General features: G+C 37.4%; 1 protein-coding gene across 3 annotated transcripts in view; it reads left to right on the forward strand.

Annotated features, from left to right (window-relative positions):
• HHAT (hedgehog acyltransferase) overlaps positions 1-23,261 on the forward strand; it is a 601,381-nt gene that overhangs the window by 481,055 nt on the left and 97,065 nt on the right. The gene's annotated exons all lie outside the window — the stretch shown is intronic.

Genomic DNA, 23,261 nt, shown 5'->3' on the forward strand with positions numbered 1-23,261 from the left:
ACACACTGATGATGCCATTTTTCTCTATTTAGTTCCCTGAAAATCCTCCCTGGGTTCTAGAAGGCCCCCTAGCATCACTGTTCTCACCTAGATCCCATTTTCCCCTTAGAGGTTCAAACATCACTATCCGTGCCCACCCCACTAAGCTAATTAGCTGGCTCCAAAGTTTTAGTCTTTTAAAAAATTAACTTTTCCCCCAATTAACAAATATCTGTTTGACTGGGTTTCATATTTAACTAAATACATTAAGTGGATCAAGTGGGCAGCTGTGTGCTGACATAAGGGAGGTGTCTCCTCGGAAGTTCTGGTGAGAAAATCATGTCATTCGTTGATTGTCATTTATTTATAGTCAAGATTTCTTCTCTGAGGCTGTGACTAATAGCTACACCAGCTCCCTGAGGGAGTTAGATACTCTCAGACATCATGCTATTTTGCCCGAATTCTCAAATTTTTAAGAGAACAGATTGATGTTCTCAGTTGCTAACCCTTCCCTCCCCACTACTGTAGCCTGTTGCCTGTTGGTTTTAGCTGTTGAGAGTCTTCCTAAATGGTTGAGCAGAGAATTTTCATCCCTGGGCTACTACTCTCCTCCCCAGGTTCCAAGAGAGTCATCGGTACCTTGGCCAGTGCTGAGTTCCAGACAGAAATAAATAGCAGAGGTAGGGTTGCAGGAGCAACAAAGATCTAATGATTGGGGAGATTCTGCTAGAAAGTTCTTGCTCTGCCTTCATCTTTCCACTTCACTCCCATAATTAGCTCATGTTGAGTGGGAGATAACAGGCAAGGTGATCTTCTGGCTATCAGGTACTCATTGTTCTTTTTTTTTTTTAAGAAACTTTTAAAAGAGGCATAAGTAGAAGTGATGGAGGCATGAGTTTGGAGGAAAGACACTCCTTGGATGGGAAGAACCATTTCTTATGCCCTTAAAGGGAATAACCAACACCTGAGCTCTCCATTTACTGGTGCCTATAAGATCTGACTGCCCCAAATCACACCTCAACGTCAGATAGCAAAATAAAAGCATGGCTCATCAAATATCCTCTTTCTCTGCCAGGTTTAAAGTCTCTCAAGTAAGTTCAGGACTCAGAAATTCCAGCAGTCCTGCCACAAGCTGGGAGTTAGAAATAGTCTAGGACTGACATGCCAAAAGACCTTGTCCTGGTTCTGTGCCTTTGTGGAATGTTGCCCTAGAATTGCCACTTGGCTTTCTGTTTACTCCAGCTTTGAAAATTGAACCTGATATCAGGTCTAACTCAGCTCAACTCAGTAGACATCTTCTGAAATAAGGCTTAATTCATCAATTAACCAACCTACTCACAAGCATTGTTAGGGACATATTATGTGAGGAGCACAGGCCTAGTTGCTGGGGATTCAAAGCTGTCACCTCTCTTACCAAACTAATTTCATATGATGAGAGTTAGTATGACAATGTAGACAAAAAGTTGATCTCAAGATTAGGAAAACTTGTGTTCAACTACTAGCTGTGTGACCTTGGGTAAGTCACTCTAACCTCCAAATGCTATAACTCTCTAAGATGTTGAGTTGCAGAAAAAAAGAACAACTTGCATTGGAAGAGAAAATGAAATAACATATCCCCTTCCCATAATATACCCTGTGTTCTAGCCATACTGGCCTACTTGACTCATGATGTAAAATGCTGTTCACTTGCAAGTAGAGCATTCATGGGCTCAGTGCAGATTGAAGCATAATTTTTTTCTTTTCTTTTATTTTTCTTGCTTTTTTTCCTCAACATGGCTTATGCAAAAATGTTTTGCATCGCTTCAGTTGTATAATGGGTATCACATTTCTTGACATCTCAAAATATTGGGGAGGGATCAAGGGAGAGAGAAAATTTACAATGAAAAACAAAAATTGAAAATAAAAAAGGAAACTACTGGCTAATTTGCATTTTTCCATATACTAGATTTCAACTCCCACTTTTGAATTTCTGTGCAAGCTGTCCCTCATACCTGGAATCTTCACCTCTACCTTTTAGAATCCTTCTAAAAAATCCTCTAAAAAAAAAGAATACCCTTTGTTTTTTTTTTCTTATACCTTCCAGCTGTTAGTGCTTTGTATCCTCCAAATACCTTTTATTTACTTTTCCCCAAATTATTTTTATTTACTTTATATACATTTTGTATTTAATTATCTATTTACCTGTTGTTTTCCTTTAACAGAATATAATCTCCTTAAGAGGAGAAACTATTTCATTTTTTCCAGTACCTAATATATTCTTTATATATAGTAGATGCTTAAGAACTTCTTGAGATGGGCTGAACTGAATTCATCCTTACTCCCCCTCCAAACCACATAAATTCCTGAATCACTGACCAAAAGATGTAACACAGAAATAAAATCCCATAACCCCAGGAAGAAAAGAGAGAAAGAATTAGAGCTGTGTGTTTGATATCTCCCTCTTTCCTCTTGGATTCAGATTTTCAAAAAATTTTAAAATATGTATTAATATTTTTTGTTTTGATACCACCTACATTTCTTGATGTATTTCTCCTCCTCCTGGAGGGCAATTGCTTGGAACAGAGAATTAAAAATAGCCAAAAAGAAGTTCATTAAAACTAATCAGCATATCAAAGAAGTCTGTTATTACATGCAGTGTTCTACACCCATATTCCCCCACCTCTACAAAGAAGCAGTGATGGGAGTGGGGAGGAAGGTGCATCCTCACATCTCCTTTGGGGCTAAGCTTGATCATTGTGATTTTACAGCATTCAGTTTCAAGTTGAGCATCAGTTCTGTGTTTCCCAGTTCACCCTGAGAATGTAATATCTAGGAGGGGTTCTCATTTTAATAAAAATTCACCACAATGAAGACCCTGAGGATCTGATTACAAGACAATTGAATGAGGTCTTAGAAAGCAGAGTCATTTGGGAGATCCTCAAACCCCACTGCTAATGAAAGGTAAATATTTGTAGAAGAAAAAGTGGGGCAGGTCTCTGGTTGTAGAGATGTCCCCAGCTGTGTCCCATAAGCATTGAGGGGTTAACTAATGTACCCTCTTTCAGTTCAGGTTTTAATCTAGTTTTGCTTTGCTTCTAGCTTAGCTACAAAGGCAAATAGCAGAGGTTTTAATATGCCACCAGTCAATTTTCTATAGGGTTTTTCATGACTTCTTTTAATATAAAGCAGACTCTGCCCCCTTGTCCCCCCATTTTCCCACTATATGTCCCAAGAAAAAAAGATGTGATATGGTTGAAATAATACTACACTGGGCATTAGAAGGCTCAGAATAAGGAGACCTTGGTCTTAGTCAGAGAATTACCATTAATTTTCTTTGTGCTTTGTGACTCCACCTCTCGGGCCTCAGACTCATCATCTGAAGTGAAGAAGATTGAAAACTTGGTGTGACAGAAACCATGTCTTACCTAGTCTTTGCATTGACCTCACTTCCTAGCAAAATGAATATTTTTAATTGAATCTAATTAAGTCTATGATCTAAAACATCCTTAAGGAAAATGCAGACTTGGTCTCTATGGTCCTAATTTATGTTACTTTTTGTGAATGGTTTTTAATCCGTCAGAATTGCCTCAGCTCCTGAGATCAGAAAAAAGAACCCTGTTTCCTTCAAGAGAGAAAGCCACAACAAATGGTGGTATCTATTCCCTGATTTTAGTTGCTATGATGCATGAGTCCTGGATAGAAACTGGGCTACTGACAAGAAAAAGCTGAGTTCAAGATGCACTTCTGTTATTTGCTATGTGACTCTGGGCAAATCATTGAGCCTCTTAACACTCCATGCAACTCTGAGACTATAAATTACCGAGATAGTGTTGACCTACATTGATGGAAGAAAAAATTTTCACCAGAAATTCCCTATGCCAATGAAATCCCAATTCTAGTCCCCTCCTCCCCCACAAAAAATATTTTATAAATTTGTTTTAGTTATTTACTATATATGATGATCTCTGAGTCAAGAAGAGCAGGATTTAAATGCTACCTTATACACACAATAGCTACGCAACCTTAGGAAAGTTACTTAACCTTTGGCTGTCTCAGTTACTTCATCAGTAAAATGAGAGATTTGACTTGATGACTTTTTAGGTCTCTTCTAGCTTTAAATCTTTGAGGAATGTTGATACTAAATGAATGTCTTAAAGACATATCTTTGAAAGAACTTAGAATGGTTACCTGGAACTGGAAAAGGGATCAAAAGGTCTTTTGTTTTCAAGGAATTGTCTACATAAAATCCATTTCAAATTGTGCCATAAATGTTGCTTAGAATTTTTTATTATATTTTTCTTTTCCAGATTAGGAATAATGTTAGATGGGCCAGATAGAACATTTCAGGGGGCCACATCTGGCCCATGGGCAGTAGTTTGCCCATAACTGTTCTAGACTATTTCAAAGCTCCATAAAATGTCATAGGATCTAGGAGGCAGCTAGGTAGCTCAGTAGATAGAGAGCTAGGCCTGGAGAGGAGGTCCTGGGTTCAAATCTGGTCTCAGACACTTCCCAGCTCTGGGACCCAGGGCAAGTCACTTCACTCGCATTGCTTAGCCCTTACCACTCTTACCATTCTACCACTAGAATCAATACAGAGTACTGATTCTAGGATGGAAAGAAAGGCTTTAAAAATTCATAGTCATAACTTCATAGATTTAAGCTGGGAGGGACCTTAGAGGCCATCTTGCCCAATTCCCTGATTTTACAGATGAAGAAACATAAAAGATCAAAGAAATTAAGAGACTTGCCTAAGATGACAAAGGAAAAACTGCATTTTTATGTCAAGGAAAAGCTTGAGATTGTTAAAGACACTTTCAAATTTTCTATACTCTTGTTTCTCCTCTTCAATTCTGGGATGAGCTTATTATTGATCTGTGATACCTATCCAAAATAAATGTTCTGATTGATTAATTAAATTGTCTGCCTACCTCACTGCATCTCATAACCTGAGCAATAGAGATACTTTACCCCCTTGGGTTGGTTATTAGGCCTTGTCTTTAAGTGATTATTAATCTCACTATGCACATTCTATAGTATATTGAGGTTTAATCTAGTCATTTTAATGCCATCCATAAATATGACCATCTGGAGGCCCTCCGATTTAGAGACTGTTTCTTATTTGGTCTATATACATGAAATCTCCATGACAGTGGCATTTTCTTGTGTTAGAATACATTTTCCTGTTTTATACTTCCTTTGATATTTGTCATTCAAAATAATGAGAGTGGTGAATAGAAGGTAATATGAAAATTCATTTTATTACTTCAGTCATACCTTATATTGTATATATCTTTATCAGTTGCTTATTACTAGGGTTAATATTGGATAAAAGAGGTGATCATGGATAGAGAGCTGGCTTCTGAGTTAGGAAGACCTATATTGAATAGAAAATGAGGGGAGTTGGACTAGCTGGCTTCAAACGTCCCTTCTAGCTTTAGATTTATAATTCTAGGAAGTCCTTAGGGAAGTATAATTTACCTTCTTAGTATCCTAGGCAATTATAAATTTCAGAGAAAATATTGTTGTACATTAGTAATAGAAGTTTTCAATGAGTGCCCATCTAAACAAATGAATTCACAAATCTAGGAAAAGAAAAAAATCTTGGGCCATTAAGAATCATTTGGCTTATATAATTTTAATTTTTCCTGAAAATTTTCTTCAGCCAGACCTACCAATATTCATCAGATTGATTTTTGAAGGGAGGTGGTCTTTCTAAATCAAGTTTGCCTTTGACAAAATACAACACGCTTAGAAATAGCTGGGCCTTTCCTAAAGATAATAAACAGTATATATTTAAAACTATCAGCAAGCATCATCTGCAATGGGATGTTAGGAGCCTTCCCAATAAGATTAGGAGAGAAGCAAGGATGCCCATTATCATCTCTATTATTTAATATTGTACTAGAAATGCTAGAGGTAGCATAGAGAAGAAAAAGAAATTGAAGCGATTAAAGTAGGCAATGAGGAGACTAAACTATCACTCTTTGCAAATGATATGATTGGTATACTTAAAGAATCCTGGAGAATCAACTAAAAAGCCAGTGGAAATAATCAGTAACTTTAGCAAAGTTGCAAGATACGAATAAACCCACGGAAATCATCAGCATTTCCATTTATTTCCAACACAACTTAGCAGCAAGAGTTAAAAAGAGAAATTCCATTTAAAATCACCCTAGACAATATAAAATATTTAGAAGTCTATTTACCAAGACAAACACAGGAATTATATGAACACAACTACAAAAGATTTTTCACATATTTAAAACTAAATCTAAATAATTGGAAAAAACATTAATTGCTATTGGGTAGGATGAGCTAACATAATAAAAATAACAATCCTATCCAAGTTAATTTACTTATTCAGTATTATACCTATCAAACTACAAAGACACTTTTTATTTGGAAGAACAAAAGATCAAGAATACAAAGGGAACTAATGAAAAAAATGTGGATAGGGACGTAGCAGTACCAGATCTTAAACTGTACTGTAAAGCAGTGGTTATCAAACAATATGGTACTGGCTAAGAGACAGAAGGGTGGATCAATGAAATAGACTAGGAGTAAATGACCTCAGCAAGATAGTGTTTGATAAATCCAAAGATTCCAGCTTTGGGGACAAGAACCCACAATTTGACAAAAAACTGGTGGGAAAATTAAAAAAACAGTATGGGAGAGATTAGGTTTAGATCAACATCTCACACCCTATACCAAGATAAATTCAGAATGGATTAAATGACTTTAATATAAAAAGGAGAGGGGCAACTGGGTAGCTCAGTGGAGTGAGAGTCAGGCCTAGAGACAGGAGGTCCTAGGTTCAAACCCGGCCTCAGCCACTTCCCAGCTGTGTGACCCTGGGCAAGTCACTTGACCCCCATTGCCCACCCTTACCAATCTTCCACCTATGAGACAATACACCGAAGTACAAGGGTTTAAAAAAAAAAAGGAAAATTGCAAGTAAATTAGGTGAACATAGAATAGTATACCTGTCAGATCTTTGGGAAATGAAAGAATTTAAGACCAAGCAAGAGATAGAAATGTAAGGAATTAAAATTAAGGGTTTGACTAAATATATGAGAATTCTAAGATAATGTACTGTGGTTGCCAATTTTAAAATATTATACCTCAAGATTTTCAATACCTTTATTCACAAACAGATGGAACAAGTGAAAGCAGAGAAATTTGAAAGAAGGTAGAGTAAGAAGTCTAGCCTATCACCCTAAATGTTGCTCTGTCTCTGGCTCAACCCACACAGGGCTCGTTAACACCTCAGCCAGAGGACTTGGTAGTGAATTAAACAAGGACTCAACCCATGTGACCACCTCCACTAAGGGGAGGTCTCTCTGAAACTAATCTCTCCAGAAGCCAGGAAAAGAAGGTCAGCTTTTCATTCACCCAAGCCGAAGCTCCAAAGGGAGAAGATCCAGGAGCAATCTTACCAGAAGCAGTCCAAGAGCCAGAGTCCCAGATTGAAGTGCTAATTTGTAGCTCCAAGCTGCAGTTCCAATCCAAGATCCTCTAAGCCCCAGATTCAGGCCAAAGACCTCCCTGACAGGAAGTTCAGGATCATTTCTAGTCCTTTTTCCTCTTTACAGGAGCAAATTGCAGTCTTTAAATTTGCTTAGCACTGCCCTGGGGGTGGTCACTCTTCTCTGGATTTTCACCCACTTTTAGTAAGAGGCTTGCAAACTTCCCCTACTTAGTGTTATATAGGGGTGTTTTCAGTTTTTGTTTATTAATTTAAAAATAGGCAAGGAGAGAGTTAATCCTATTTTCACAGAAAATATTACAAAATGTAAAATAAATAATTTTGATTACATTAAATTAAAAAACTATGTACAAACGAAACCAATGCAACCAAAATTAGAAGGAAAGCAACAGATTGGGGGGGGGGAGAATCTTGATAACAAAAACCTCTGACGAAGGTCTAATTTCTTAAATTTATAAGGAGCTAGGTCAATTGTACAAAAATCAAGCCATTCCCCATTTGATAAATGGTCAAAGGACATGAATAGATATTTTTCAGATAAAGAAATCAAAACTATCAATAAGCACATAAAAAAGTGTTCTAAATCTCTCATAATTAGAGCAATACAAATCAGAATAACTCTGAGATATGACCTCACACCTAGAAGATTGGCCAATATGACAGTAAAGGAAAATATAAATGTTGGAGTGGATGTGGCAAAATTGGGACACTAATACACTGCTGGTGGAGTTGTAAATTGGTCCAACCATTATGGATGGCAATTTGGAACTATGCCCAAAGGGCTTTAAAAGAATGCCTACCCTTTGACCTAGCCATACCACTGCTGGGTTTGTACCACAGATAATAAGGAAAAAGACTTGTACAAAAATATTTATAGCCACGCCCTTTGTGGTGACAAAAAAAAATGGAAAATGAGGGGGTGTCCATCGATTGAGGAATAGCTGAACAAATTGTGGTTTTTGATAGTGATGGAAGGATCTGATATTTTGCTGGAAGGAATAATGAACTGGAGGAATTCCATGTAAACTGGAAAGACCTCCAGGAATTGATGCGGAGTGAAAGGAGCAAGTCCAGGAGAACATTGTACACAGAGATGGATACACTGTGGCACACTCGAATGTAACAGATTTCTCTACTAGCAGCAATGCAATGATCCAGGACCATCCTGAGGGACTTATGAGAAAGAACGCCATCCACATCCAGAGAAAGAACTGTGGGAAGAGAAATGCAAATGAAACATATGATTAGTCACATGGTTTGATGGGTACATGATTGGGGATTTTGACTTTAAATGATGACTCTATTGCAGACATGAATATCATGGAAATGGATTTTGAAAAATGATACATGTATAACCCAGTGGAATTGCTTGTTGGCTCTGGGGAGTGGGAGAAAATAGGAAGGGAGGGAAAGAACAGGAATCATTTAACCATGAGAAAATATTCAAAATTAATTAATTAATTAAAAAAATACAATACAATGCTTTTGAAAAAAATAATAAATAAATCAAGCCTACCCAAGGCTGAGATTTTGAGAGTAGCATTATGGTATGATAGAAAAATAGCTGACCTTCACATCAGAGGACCTGGCAACTGGGCTGCCATTTTTACTTGTAAGACCATGAGCAAATCATTACCCTTCTTTTGCTTTAGTTTCCTTATCTATAAAATTATCAGATTGGACTAGGTAATCTTTAATGATCCTTCCAGCTCTAAATCTGTGCTCCTATCTATGATATTGGCTTCTTGGTCAGTCAACAAACTTTATTAAGCTCCTATTATAGGGATAGCTAGCTGACTCAGTGAATAGAGCACTAGTCTTGGAGTTGGGAGAACCTGGGTTCAAATGTCATCTCAGACATTTCCTAGCTATGTGACTGGGCAATTCACTTAAGCCCAATTGCCCAGCTCTTACAAGTCTGCTGCCTTAGAATTAATACTAAGACTGAAGGTAAACGTTTTGAAAAAGTTCCTACTATGTATCAGGCACTGTATTGGAGGTACAAAAAAAAAAAGCAAAAAAATTCCCTATATTTAAGGAGCTTACATTCTAATAAATAAAACAACATGTAAACAGTTGTATAAATGCAAGATATACATTATATATGTATAAATATATTCATACATATGTATTTATGAATGTATACATAGACATCTATATAGATTTCTATATATAGGTAGATGTATCTTTATATATATATATATATACATATATATATACATCTATTATATATAGGTTGATAGATATACATATATATCTCTCTAAAAAGAGAGATAGATAGAATTTAATCTCTGAATGGATCAGTGGGAGTGAAGGGTAGCAGGTAAAGACCTCTTATAGAACATGAGATTACTGCTGCCAGTGAGTCACTCAGGGAAGCTCAGTATCTTCCTTTCCTGGGATTCTTTTGTAACAGGACATATTCCCAGCAGCACTGCTTGGAATTCAGTAAGCAGGGTAGAGAATTGATTGGGAAAGAATAGAATGATTACCTGGTTGTAGTGAGGGACCAGCTAAGATTAGATAACATAAATTTGTGATGACCTCTTTTAGCCTCCAGGATAGTTTCTGTCCTCTCTAAGTGTGGTCTCTGGACTGCCCCAGTACTGACATTCAGTCAGGCTGTTTCTTCTTATCTGCCCCTTTTCTAATTTACTTTTTAAAAAACCCTGTTTCTTAAACCCATTCATCTTGGTATCCTTCCCTTTGCTATGGGCTCAGGTATTTGTTTTGATTTGAGCCAAGGTCTACTCTGCCCAGGTGGGAATGTTGCCATAGGCATGCATACAGCAAACTGGTTTTACCTCCAAGGACTGCTGGCTTATCTGGAAGCTCCAGTACCTCTGGTTTTTGCTATTGGCCAAATGAGCAGTTGCCCTTCTCTGATTTAGCTTTCATTGCTGACATCCAGGAACTCTCAACGCCAACTGGCATTAGGCACATAGAAACATTGTTAGTATATGAAGTAGACTAGGGAGAGATAATTTTCTTGCATTGGAAGAAAATGTGAGCCTTTGCTCCATGTTTGTTTTCAGTAAAGTCCAGAGTCTACCTTAGAGTTTATTACCCAGCAGGAGCCCATTATCTTGTAACAACATTATCTGGAACAACATTTCCTGATTACATTATGAAATCACAGCACAGGAGGAGATTCCAAAGGAAACCTTTGCTCTCTTCTGTAACTGTCTAAGCAGGCATAGCCCAGGACTAGAGAATCACTGAAACTCAGCAACTCTCACCTTGGATTCTCTTCTTCTCTTGCTCCAATGGAAAAATCTTTAGGATAGGAGTCAAGAGCTCTGGGTTTTGTTTGGTCTTTTTGTTACATCTGTTCCTAACTTCTTATGTGATCTCAGAGAAGTCACTAACCCTCTCCAGGCCTCATTTTTTTCATCCATCCAATAGTAATGATCCATATTATCCTTACCTCATAGGGATAACTTGAAATATATGGAAGAAAAGTTAATGTAGTGGAAAGAACATTGGCTTTGGTGCCAAAGGAATTGGATTCAAAATCTTTATGAACTATAATACAATCTATAATACCTCTCTAGGCCTCAGTTTCCTCATTTTAAAAAATAAGGGCTGTGATTAATGTTCTTTCTACCCACTGAGGATAACATGAAGATAATATACATTAGTACAGAGAACACTGGGTTTGGAATCAGAGGACACTTCTCCCTCCCTCCAACCAATGAATGAATTTATTTATTCTTTTCCAAGTTATAGTTCCATACATTGAAGCAAATCCCAGGTATAAACTCTATTGCCCCGTTACTTGGATCATTCATTCAACAGCCATGCATTAAAATCAAAACCATGTATATACAGAATACTGTTCTGAACTTGGATTGATGAAATTTAAATAAAACAAATTTAAATAAAACTCATTGTGCCACAATTTAGAAGCTTGTGGACAAGTCATTTAGCTGCCTTATTTACAGATAAGAAAACAGAAGCTCTAAGGCATAAAATGACTTGCCTAAGGCCACATATGGGGAAGATGGAAGAAAAGAAGGAAGGAGTGAAGGAAGGAAAGGAGGAAGGAATTGAAGGGAAAGGGAGAGGGAAAGAGGAAGGAAGAAAGGAAGGTGGAGAGTGAGGAAGGGAGGAGAGAAGGAAGAAAGAAAGGAAAAGAGAAAGGAAGAAAAGAAGGAAGGGAGGGAGGAATGAAGGAAACAACCTTGATTAAGTTCCCACTAATTGCCAGGTACTATGCTAAGTACTCTCATAGTATCTCATTTAGTCCTCATAGCAACTCTGTCAGATGGATGCTATTTTTATCCCTATTTTATAGTTGAGAAAAATGATGCAGGCAGAGGTTAAATCACTTGCCCAGAATCACAAAGCTAATAAGCCTCTGAGACTGGATTTGAACTCAGGTCTTCCTAATTCCAAGTTCAAAACTTTACCCACTGTGCCACCCAACTACCTGGGAAACCTAGGGGTCAAGCTATTGTCCCTTTGACTTCAAATCCCCTGCTCTTTTCCATCATACCACATTGACACATGCTTCATTAACCCCTACCTAGTTACACTCCTGTATATCCACCAGTATAAACACAGAGGACCTGTTCTACCTGCTGCTTCTTACAGTCTTGTTTTGCAGACCCACCTCAACACTGTGACTCTTGGTTGAACAAGAGCCTGAGCTTGGCTGGCCTGGTGCCAAGCCAAATGGGAATTAGATTATTTTCCCTTCCAGGCTTCCATGAAGGAGAAGCCAGCAATTTTCCCCTGCAGGGAAGAATTTTTATATCCCTTCTATTTGTGTGCTACTTCTACATGGGAAAGAATCCACCCCTAGCCCCTAGATTACCAGTTCTCCAGGGCTGTTCAACTATCTTCTAACACTATAAATATAGCATTAATTACACTGGCATTTTATTTAAAATTCAACTGGGACATCACACCTTGGTTCTGGACAATTGTGATTGCTAAAAACATATTCTGCCCCTTTTACACCACAGTTCTTGGAAACAGAAACTCATTTTGAAGAGAGGAGAGGAAATAGGTTAATCTTCTCTTCCTTGCTCCTTCATTATAATCCCTTCCTTCTATGTAGTGCCTTTTCTTTTCTCTGATTCATAACAATAGTACAGAATTTTGTAATTTTGTGTTCCAAGCCTCCCAGGATATTAGGCAGAAGAAATGACCAGGAGATATTGAACCCGTTTTATAGATAGGTTAACTAAGGCTGTGAGTATATAATGACTTTATTGTGGTCTCCTTCATGGCATCAGTAAAATGGCTACTATAAGAAATCTAGGCTTTCTGACTTTAAGCTTGAGGACTTTTTTTCTGTAGACTACATTTGTATATCCCAAGTAGATTTGATTATATTTTGTGTATATTGCTGTGGGTGAAGGCTGTTGCCATGTCCACCATAGGAATATGCATGCCCAACGTTTAGCCAACATCTAGCTAAGCTCTCAAAGCTTCTGAGATATGTGGAGAAAGGACTTCCCAATTCTTTAGCTGTGACATCAAGATCCATTGTTCAAGCAGCCTATTGTGTCATTCAGATGATAGTCAAGAGCCTCTAGCAGGAATTGCATAGGAGCATGTAACATTCCAAGAAGAGAAATGTCTTGTATCTGGATCTGACAAGATGGCTTTTAATTAGTTTATCTGTGCTAGTTTATCTTGTGCCAGAGGATAGAGTATTAGCTAATTAGGTTCCTCTGTCTCCACCTAACATAATGTTCAGAGACAGATAAATGACTTCAAATTAGACACTAGGATGCAGTGGAAAGAACATTGGACTTGGGGTCAAGAAATCTGGATTCAAATATTGCCTCTTCCACTTTATTGGTGGTGTAGTTATGAGTACCTCACTTAACTTCTCTTCTTAGTCTCTATTCCCTCATCTGTAAAATGGGTATATTACTATAGTCCCTATATACTACAGGGCATTTATGAGTATTAAAGGAGAATAGGGCACATAAAAACATGTTGGCTCTTGTTGTTTGTTCTTCATTTTGAAGAGGACCAATAACATCATGGGTGATGCCTTGTCTTAAAAATGAATTAGATCTAAGTGAGGCAGAGCTGCACAAAGTTGTCCACTTCATTTTTCTATTCATTCATTCATTCATTCATACGTTTATTTATTTTTTTGTTTAGAATATTTTCCCATGATTCCATGATTTATGATTTTTCCCACCACTCTTCCCTCCTCCCTCCTGGAAGTGACAAGCAATTACACTGGGCTATACATGTTCAAAACCTATTTCCATGTTATTTGTATCTGCAATAGAGAGATTATTTAAAGTCAGAATCTCCAATCATGTACCCATTGAACCATGTGATCAGTCATGTTTTTCTTTTTCTTTTTCTACTTCACCATACTGCCTTATTTAAATTCACTTGTTTTGCCAAGCATTTAAGTATACCTTTGTACACAGAAATAGGCATATGCTAAAACTCTTACCTTCCATTTTAGAATCAATATTGTGTATTCGTTCCAGTACAGAAGAACAGTAAGGAGTAGGCAATGGCAGTTAAGTGACTTGCCCAGTAGGAAGTGTCTCATACCAGATTTGAACCCAGGACCTCTTGTTTCTAAGCCTGGCTCTCAATCCAATGAGCCACCCAGTTACTCCAAATAGGTATATGTTTTAAAGAGGTCTAGTTTGGCATTGTAATTCTAACATCCCATCAAATTTGCTAAAATGGGATTCTTATCAATCAAGTCTTTATTAAGTACTTGGTATGTTCTAGGCACTGTTCCAGTCTCTGGACATTCAGAGAAAAACAGAAGCATTTCAAAAAGCTTACATTCCAATCAATAGATCAATCAGTAATCATTTATTAAGTCTCTTTTATGTGCCAGATACTGTGCTGAACAGTGGTAATAAAAAAAAAAGTGGCAAAAGATAGTCCTTATCCTCAAGGAGCTTACAGTTTAATTCCATCAAGGAAAATAGCCTGCATATACATAAATACATACAAAATACCCAAAATAAATAGAATATGATTTTGAGGTGGGGAAGTAGGGAGCTACCAGCTGCTGGAGGTATCAGGAAATGCTTCGTGTACAAAATGGCATTTGAACTAAACTTTGATGTAATCTAGAGATTCTACGAGGCAGTGGTGAGAAGAGTGTGTGTTCCAGAGTTGAGGACAGAAGATGGAATACAGTATGTGAGAATCAGTAAGTAGGACAGTTTGATTGGATCAGAGAATAAGTAAAAGAGAATAATATCTGGGAAGGTAGATAGGCACCAGATGGTGAAGGACTTAAATGTCAAACCGAGGAGGAATTTGTATTTGTTCCTAGAGGCAACAGGGAGCTACTGGAGATTTCTGAGCGGAGTGTGACATTGTCAAACCTGTCAGAAAGGTATGAAGAAGAAGATCACTTTGGCAGATGGCTGGAGGGTGTATTGGAGAGGAGAGAAACAGGACATTGTGCGCTCAATTAGAAGACCATCATAATAGTCTAGACCAGAGGTCATAAAGGCATGGACTAGATGGTGACTGTATAACATTTTTTTATACTATAAATTATATATAAATTTATTTATACTATAAATGGAGAGAGAAGGAGACGGGGTAAGTTGGGGAGAGGAGTAAGGAAGAAAATAAGGCTTTATATGGTGCCTCCTATGTGCAGGGCTAAGTGTTTTAAAAAATATTATATCCCTTGATCTTCACAAAAATCCTGAGAGGCAGGTGATATTATTTTCCCTATTTCCAACTGAAGAAATTGAGAAAGACAGAGATTAAGTGACTTGTTCAGGGTCACACAGCTAGTAATGAGCTAGTGTGAGGATGATTCCAGACCCAGTACTCTATCCACTGCTCCATCTAGCTGACCCAAGTGATGTTGTGAAAGTAGAATTAATAAAACTTGGCAACTTATGGCAGATGGAATAGGACTGAGAGACAGGGAGAAGTCTGGGAGGACTCTGGTGTTGTGACTGGAGGGATGGTAGAAACTTCAACAGAACTTTAGCAATTCAGAAAGTTTTTAAGGAAAAGATAACAAATTCTGTTTTTGTGTGGAGCTTAAGATGATCTTCCTGTAAAGGAAAGTACGAAATACTAATTCTTCAGGGGAGTAAGTACACGAAATTCATTGCTCGAAGTGGAGGAGTAGGGCATCAGATGAGAATATAGATAGAACTTTGTTTCCTCTCAATCTCCACTAAAATTATAAGCTTCTTTTCAAACAGGGAGAAAGCAATCTCAGCATTGGGTATAGTAAGGAGGTACTCAAATGTTTGTTGAATTGAATTGAAGTGTGGTGAAGGCCAGATAATGATAAGTCCAGCCATGAATAAAATACTAGAAATTTTTAGGGAAATGACCCCTTTGTCTACCTCCCCCCAATTCTCACTCAGATAATGTGTTAGATGGCCATTGGTCTGACCTAGGAGGACACTGAAAAGGTTCCTCTGCTGTGGAGTTAAAGGAGGAACAGGATGCTCAGACAGCTCACTCCTTTCTGACCCAAGGGTTAATATGAAAACACTTGGGTTGACAGTTTGTTTAGCTACTGTCTGGGCCAGCACACCCAGGACTCCATTTATTTGTAGTTTTCTCAGTCCGCATGTGGCGAGCCCCTGCTAACCTGATAAATCAGATCTCTGAGCTGTGGCAGACATACTCTCTCCTGTGTAATAATAACATTTGGCTGATGATTTTCTTCCTTTCTGGCTTGTGCATGAGTTTTATTAGGCTGCTTAAAAACCTTATTTCAAATATAATCATGCTCTCACTCAGACAACCAAGAAAGTTGCTAGAAGAATAGAGTTGTTTGGATTTTTTTTCTTTTCTGCACCATTTAAATCACCAATAAAAAGAAATTATCTGCTCCTGAATATTTCAAGAGATGAAGAAATCTAAATGAAGTATATTAGGTTGGACAGAGCTAAAACACAGTGTATTATATTTCTGGGGATTGGTTCTCATTCCATGAAGTAAGATATAGTATTTGGATTCCAGAGGAGCTTTCCCATGATAGAAAATGAGCTACTAGAGAGGAGGAAGGGTATAATTGCTGATTTTGCACAGTACTTAGCACATAGCAAGACTTTAATAAATGCTTATTAACTATTGTTGGACCAACTAAGACTTTGTCATTGTCGGGATTATGTACATACAATGTGAAGAGCCCAGTTTGTGATGGGCACAGGAAGAATGCAACATTTAGATATAATAATGATTTACATCACAGGTCCTGTCCACTTGCCCATTGAACTGGAGGCAACTCAGTGACTTCAGTGTAAATTCAAACCAATAAAAACTGGTTAAAATTGTTGTAACATCATCTTCCTTAAAAAAAGAGGGAACCACTAACTATTCTAGCATTTGTATAGGACTTATAAGGTGTGCAAAATGCTTCACAAATATTATATTGTTTGATACTGACAACAGCTCCAGAATGTAAAAGCTATCCTTATCTTCATATTACCGATGAAGAAATTGAGGTGGAGGGAAGTGAAGTGACTTGCCTAGAATCCACAGCTAGAAATGTCTAAGTTGAGACTTAAGCTTAGATCTTCCTTATTCTATACTCAACACTCTATTAGACAATGAAAATAATGTACATTCTTATAGTTATTTAAGCTTTGTAAAGCACTATATGTATATTATCTCATTTTGATCATCACTTGAAGTTGGTGTTCCTATTATTGCCATTTTAAAGATGAAGAAAGTAAGACTTGGAAAGTTCTCTTTTCAGAAAAGTTAATTAACTTGCTTGCCTGGAGTCATTCATTTAGGTAGTTGCTGAGTGTGACATATTTTTCTGACTCAAAAGTCTAGCGCTATATCAATTATGCCTACTACCAATAATAATGATAATTTAAATGTTGTTATTAAGTTTTCAAGGCATTTTACTCACTTTAGCCTTTATATTGCAACAACATGGAAAGGTTGATATAACAAGTATTACATCTCCATTTTTTTAACCCTTGTCTTGTCTTAGAATCACTACTATTGGGTAGGACTAGCTAACATAATAAAAATGACCTTTCTACCCAAATTAATTTACTTATTTAGTGCCATACTATCAAACTGCCAAGAAGCTTTTTACTGAATTAGAAAAAACTAGAACAAAGGATCAAGGGTATCAAGGGAAATAATGAAAAAAACGTGAAGGGGGCCTAGCAGTACCAGATCTTAAACTATACCATAAAGCAGTGGTCATCAAAACAATATGGTACTGGCTAAGAGACAGAGGGAAGGATCGGTGGAATAGACTTGGAGTAAGTGACGTCAGCAAGACAGTGTATGATAAACCCAAAGAGCCCAGCTTTTGGGGCAAAAATCCACTATTCGACAAAAACTGCTGGAAAAATTGGAAAACAGTATTGGAGAGATTAGGTTTAGATCAGTGATTCCCAAAGTGGGTGCTACTACCCCCCTGGTAGGTGCTGCAGTGATCCAAGGCGGGACGGTGATGGCCACAGGTGCATTTATCTTTCCTATTAATTGCTATTAAAATTAAAAAAAAATAATTTCCAGGGGGCTAAGTAATATTTTTCCTGGAAAGGGGGTGAGAGGCCAAAAAAGTTTGTGAACCATTGGTTTAGATCAACATCTTACACCCTACACCAAGATAAATTCAGAATGGGTGAATGACTTGAATATAAAGAAGGAAAATGTAAGTAAATTTGGTGAACACACAGTATACTTGTCAGGTCTCTGGGAAAGAAAAGATTTTAAAACCAAGCAAGAGTTAGAAATAATTACAAAATGTAAAATAAATAATTTTGATTACATTAAATTAAAAAGTTTGAAGAGAATCAACAAATTGGGGAAATGTTTTTTATAACAAAAACCTCTGACAAAGGTCTAATTGCTCAAATACATAAGGAGTTAAATCAATTGTACAAAAAAATTAAACCATTCCCCAATTGATAAATGGGCAAGGGACATGAGTAGGCAATTTTCAGATAAAGAAATCAAAACTATCAATAAGCACATGAGAAAGTGTTCTAAATCTCTTGTAATTAGAGAAATGCAAATCAAAACAACTCTCAGGTACCACCTCACACCTAGCAGATTGGCTAACATGACAGCAAAAGGAAAATAATGAATGTTGGAGGGGATGTGGCAAAATTGGGACATTGATGCATTGCTGGTGGAGTTGTGAATTGATCCAACCATTCTGGATGGCAATTTGGAACTATGTCCAAAGGGCACTAAAAGACTGTCTGCCCTTTCATCCAGCCATACCACTGCTGGGTTTATACCTCAAAGAGATCATAGGGAAAAAGACTTCTACCAAAATATTTATAGCTGCGCTCTTTGTAGTGGCAAAAAAACTGGAAAATGAGGGTATGCTCTTCAATTGGGGAATGGCTGAACAAATTGTGGTATCTGCTGGTGATAGAATACTATTGTGCTCCAAGGAATAATGAACTAGAGGAATTCCATGTGAACTGGAATGACCTCCAGGAATTGATGCAGAGTGAAAGGAGCAGAACTAGGAGAACATTGTACAGAGAGACTAATATACTGTGGTACAATCGAATGTAATGGACTCCTCTTCTAGCAGCAATGCAAGAATCCGGGACAATTCTGAGGGACTTATAAAAAAGAGCACTATCCACATTCAGAGGAAGAAATATGGCAGTAGAAACACAGAAGAAAAACAACTGCTTGAACACATGGGTAGTTGTGGATATGATTTGGGATGTAGACTCTAAATGACCACCCCAGTGCAACTATCAATAATATGGAAATAAGTCTTGATTGATGACACATGTAAAAACCAGTGGAAATGTGCATTGGCTATGGGAGGTTTCGGGGGGGAGTGAGTGAGGGGAGAGTAAGAACATGAATCATGTAACCATGGAAAATTTTTCTAAAAAATAAAAATAATAAAAAAATCACTGCTATTGGTTCTAAGGCAGAAGAGCAGCAAGGGCTAGGAAGTTGGGGTTAAGTGACTTTCCCAGGATAACACAGCTAGGAAGTATCTAAGACCAGATTTGAACCCAAGTCCTCCCAACTCCAGGCCTGGCACTCTATCCAATGTGTCCCCTAGCTTCCTCTTATGTAAAGAAAATTATCTGGGAGCAAAAGCTTTTGAGAAAATTGACTTTAATGATGATAGGTAAACATACCACACAGAGCCAAATACATTAATATCAATATGCTTGCAAGACATACAGTCAATGGGTCTACGGACATTTCTAGCTTAGTTTGAGATTTTGAGCATCAATGTACCAAAGAGGAACTTACAGACTTGTTTACTGCTCTCTCCAATAATAATAGTCCTGTGTTTAGGGCTCACAATTCATGTATTCTTCCTTTTGAGAGGACTCAAAGTAGGGGGCTCAGGATGATGATGATGAAATGTCTGTGTCATAGGCCAAAAATCAGATCTGTGGTCGTCTTGATCTCTACAGTCTTTTTGCATAATCATTTCAAAAACAAGTTTCTATTTTGAGTAAGTCAATTACAAAATTAGGATTCATAAAGAATAAAGTTCTTACCTCTGTACATCTATATGACTATAGGGATCAGTATGATTATAAGTGATTATCTTACTACAATTTCTATAGATTATATATTGTAGTTCTTTACTCAGTTTTTCAATTAACTAATTACTTACTATTAAATCAGCGCTTACAACTTAAGAATAATGATTCCTAATTAATGATTATAATTACAAATTGACAATTAGCATTATTAATTATCTTTCCCATTTTATAGAGGAGGATCTGAGTCTCAGATATAAGTATCTTGCCCATGGTCACATAGTTAGTATTAGAGGTGATATTTGAACTCAAGTCTTCCTGGCTTAACTCCAAATTTAGTGCTCTGTGATACTTTCCATCTGGTTTGTGCATGGTGTCAGTAGCTTACTTGGCTAAGTTTAATTGATATTAGTAGGAATTTGAACTTGACACAGTCCACTTAGCTTCATAATAAAGAAAAAAATCTAGGCTTTATTTTAGGTCAAGTACATATTGTGGGTCATGAAGGGGATCTGGTGAGAAAATGTAGAGAGGACTTTAAGTAAATGCATCTTTACTACTTGAAAAACAATCAACCAACAAGTATTTGTTGAGTGGCCACAATGTGGCAAGCACTATGAAGCATTACCCACCCATGGGAGGTTCCATTCCAACTAGCAGAGACAACATGTACATATGCATCTATTAACAAACTAGAAATAAAACAAATACAAGATAATTTGAGAGAGGCACTAGCTTCTGAAGAGAGCAGAGAAGGCTTGAGGTAGAAGGGAGTTCCTGAGGTAAGCATTGAAAAAAACTAAATATTCTAGGAAGAAAAAGTGAGGGAGGTAAAGGGGATGTGGGAGGAAGACCTTCAGAACCAAAGCATAAAGATGGAAGATGGAGAGCCAGGCAAAAGGAACAGCAAGGAGATCAGTTTGGCCAGTGTGGACTGTTTGTGAAGGGATAGTTTTTTGTCTAAACGTTTTTATCTCTTAGTCAAATCAAATTCGAGTGTACTGTGGGCAGAAGGCAACATGGATACATAATTATGGAAGGAAACAAAGGGAGGACAGCCTTGGAAATTCTAAATTTACATAGACCAGGACCAAAGAAGCTAGTGGAATAGGACTTCCTATAAGACAAGTGTCTTGGGGCAGCTAGGTTGCACAATGGATCTTGATTCAGGAGGACTTGAGTTCAGCTCTAGCCTCAGACACTTCCTAGCTGCCTGACCCTCAGGGAGTCATTTAAATCCATCTACCCCATCCTTGCCCTTCTATTTAAGTGTTGTTACTGAGACAGTTAATAAGAATTTAAAAAAGAAAAAATGAGTGACTTATATTAAATAGATATAAAATAGGAAGTAGAATAGGAGAACATATGATCTCTGTTCTTAGCTTTGCAAAAATAAAACACAAGAAGCAGGGTGTCTGAAAGTCATTTGCCACTGTTTCTAAAGAATCCTAAGCTATATTCTCTTGTTTTCTCATCTAGATATAGGAGAAAGAATATTGGACTTTGAGTCAGGAGAATTGGGTTTGAATTTTATCTCTGACATTGATGCTAGCTCTGAGAAACTTGCTTCATCTCCCTTAGCCTCAGTTTCTTAATCTAAAAATGAAGATGATGCTTGTCTTACCTTAAGTGGACACAGCACAGTAGAAAGAGCACTGGCTTTAAATTCAGAAAATCTGTACCTACTACCTCTGTTTTCTTAGGCAAGTCATTTAAGTTCCCTTGGCCTCATTTTCTTCCTCTGTAAAATGAGGGAATTGTACTACATCCGAGGTCCAGCCCAGCACTAAATTGATAATCCCACCTACTTTCCTCACAGGTGGTACAGTGGATGGAATGCCAGGCAGGTCTACAGCCAGGAAGACTCATGTTCTTGAGTTCAAACCAGCCTTAGTCACTTGCTAGTTGTGTGACCCTGGGCAAGTTAATTCATGATCTTAGCTTCCTTAAATGTAAAATGAGCTGGAGAAATGACAAACCACTCTCTTATCTTTGCCATGAAAATCTCAAATGATGTTGTGAAGAGTTGGACGTGACTAAAACAACTGAACATACTAACTTTCCTCACAGGGTTTTTGTAAAGAAAGTATTTTATAAATGTTAAAGTCCTATGGAAATATGAATAGTTATTTTTATTCCTGCTCATCTTCATATCTATGGGATTGACCATATAAAAAACAACTCTCAGAATTTTCTGGTCTGGACCTGCATGTCAACGAAGGCAAAGATTCAAGACTCTTTTCCCCCAGAACGTCTGCATTGTTGACTTGAACAAGGGGGCAGGATGTTCCTCTCTCTCCAAGGCTCCTTCCTAACACGCTGGTGACCCACATGGCCTCTCATCACTTTGTTCTAGTCGGTGTATTCTGCTCCTACAGCTGCTGCCCACTCTTGCCCTGGGAAGGTAGCGTTTGCTATATTTATCCTTATTTGGGTTTCCAGGCAGCCCAGATCTGGATAGTTTCTGCAACATTTGCATGTGATTTTGACAACCATTAGAGAGATTCACTTGATTGCTATGAATTTTCTAGAAAAAATAAACAAGCACAGAGAAAATGGATAATTTATTCTATACATATATATGTATATATGTACTCACATGCATATATATGAATATATAGATGTATATGCCTGTGTATGTATATACATACATGTTCATGTTTATATATACATATATATGAATATATGAATATATTTGTGTGTGTATACCAAACCCTTTTCTATAAAAAATCTACTAGATCCTAACCAGAGTGTAAATGTTGAAATAGAAATGATAGATGTGCTTATGTTAAGGTAGGGAAGATAACTTTTACATCCATTTAGGGAGAATTGGGGAGCAACCTCAAGTCATCTAATAAACTACTAGAAGGTGTTTAACATCATGAGGATGTAGTTGGCTTGCTTGGGAAAAATTATCCCACCCCCTTATGAGAAATTAATCAATGCTTAATCATATCTGCTTTAACCAACCCCCGCCCCAAACACTCCCAATTTCCTCTCTCATTGAACCTCTTTGTTCTCTCATCATTTTTATTTGAGAAAAATGGATGCAGGCCCATCTTTCTCTGCCTCCAGGTAAAAGTTTGTGGACCCATGTGCAAGATAGTGTTGGAGCTCAGACACCAGTTTCAATTCCATATGTTGTGTCAAAAAGAGGTGCTAGTTTTATGTGTACATAACCAAACAAGTGAGTTGCCAAACTATGGCCAATGACCAGTCACCTACAGTTCACAAAGGCCCATGGTATTTCTCTCTAGTTAAAGCAGAAGGAATTTGATTGGTCTGAGAAGCATTGAGATTGTTCCTAATAATCTAAGTAGATTTAGTTAGTGTTTGCAGATACTTAGAGCACTCATTTCTTACTTCAAAGGCTG

This window comes from Gracilinanus agilis, chromosome 4 (genome assembly GCF_016433145.1).
Source record: "Gracilinanus agilis isolate LMUSP501 chromosome 4, AgileGrace, whole genome shotgun sequence".
NCBI lineage: Eukaryota > Metazoa > Chordata > Mammalia > Didelphimorphia > Didelphidae > Gracilinanus > Gracilinanus agilis.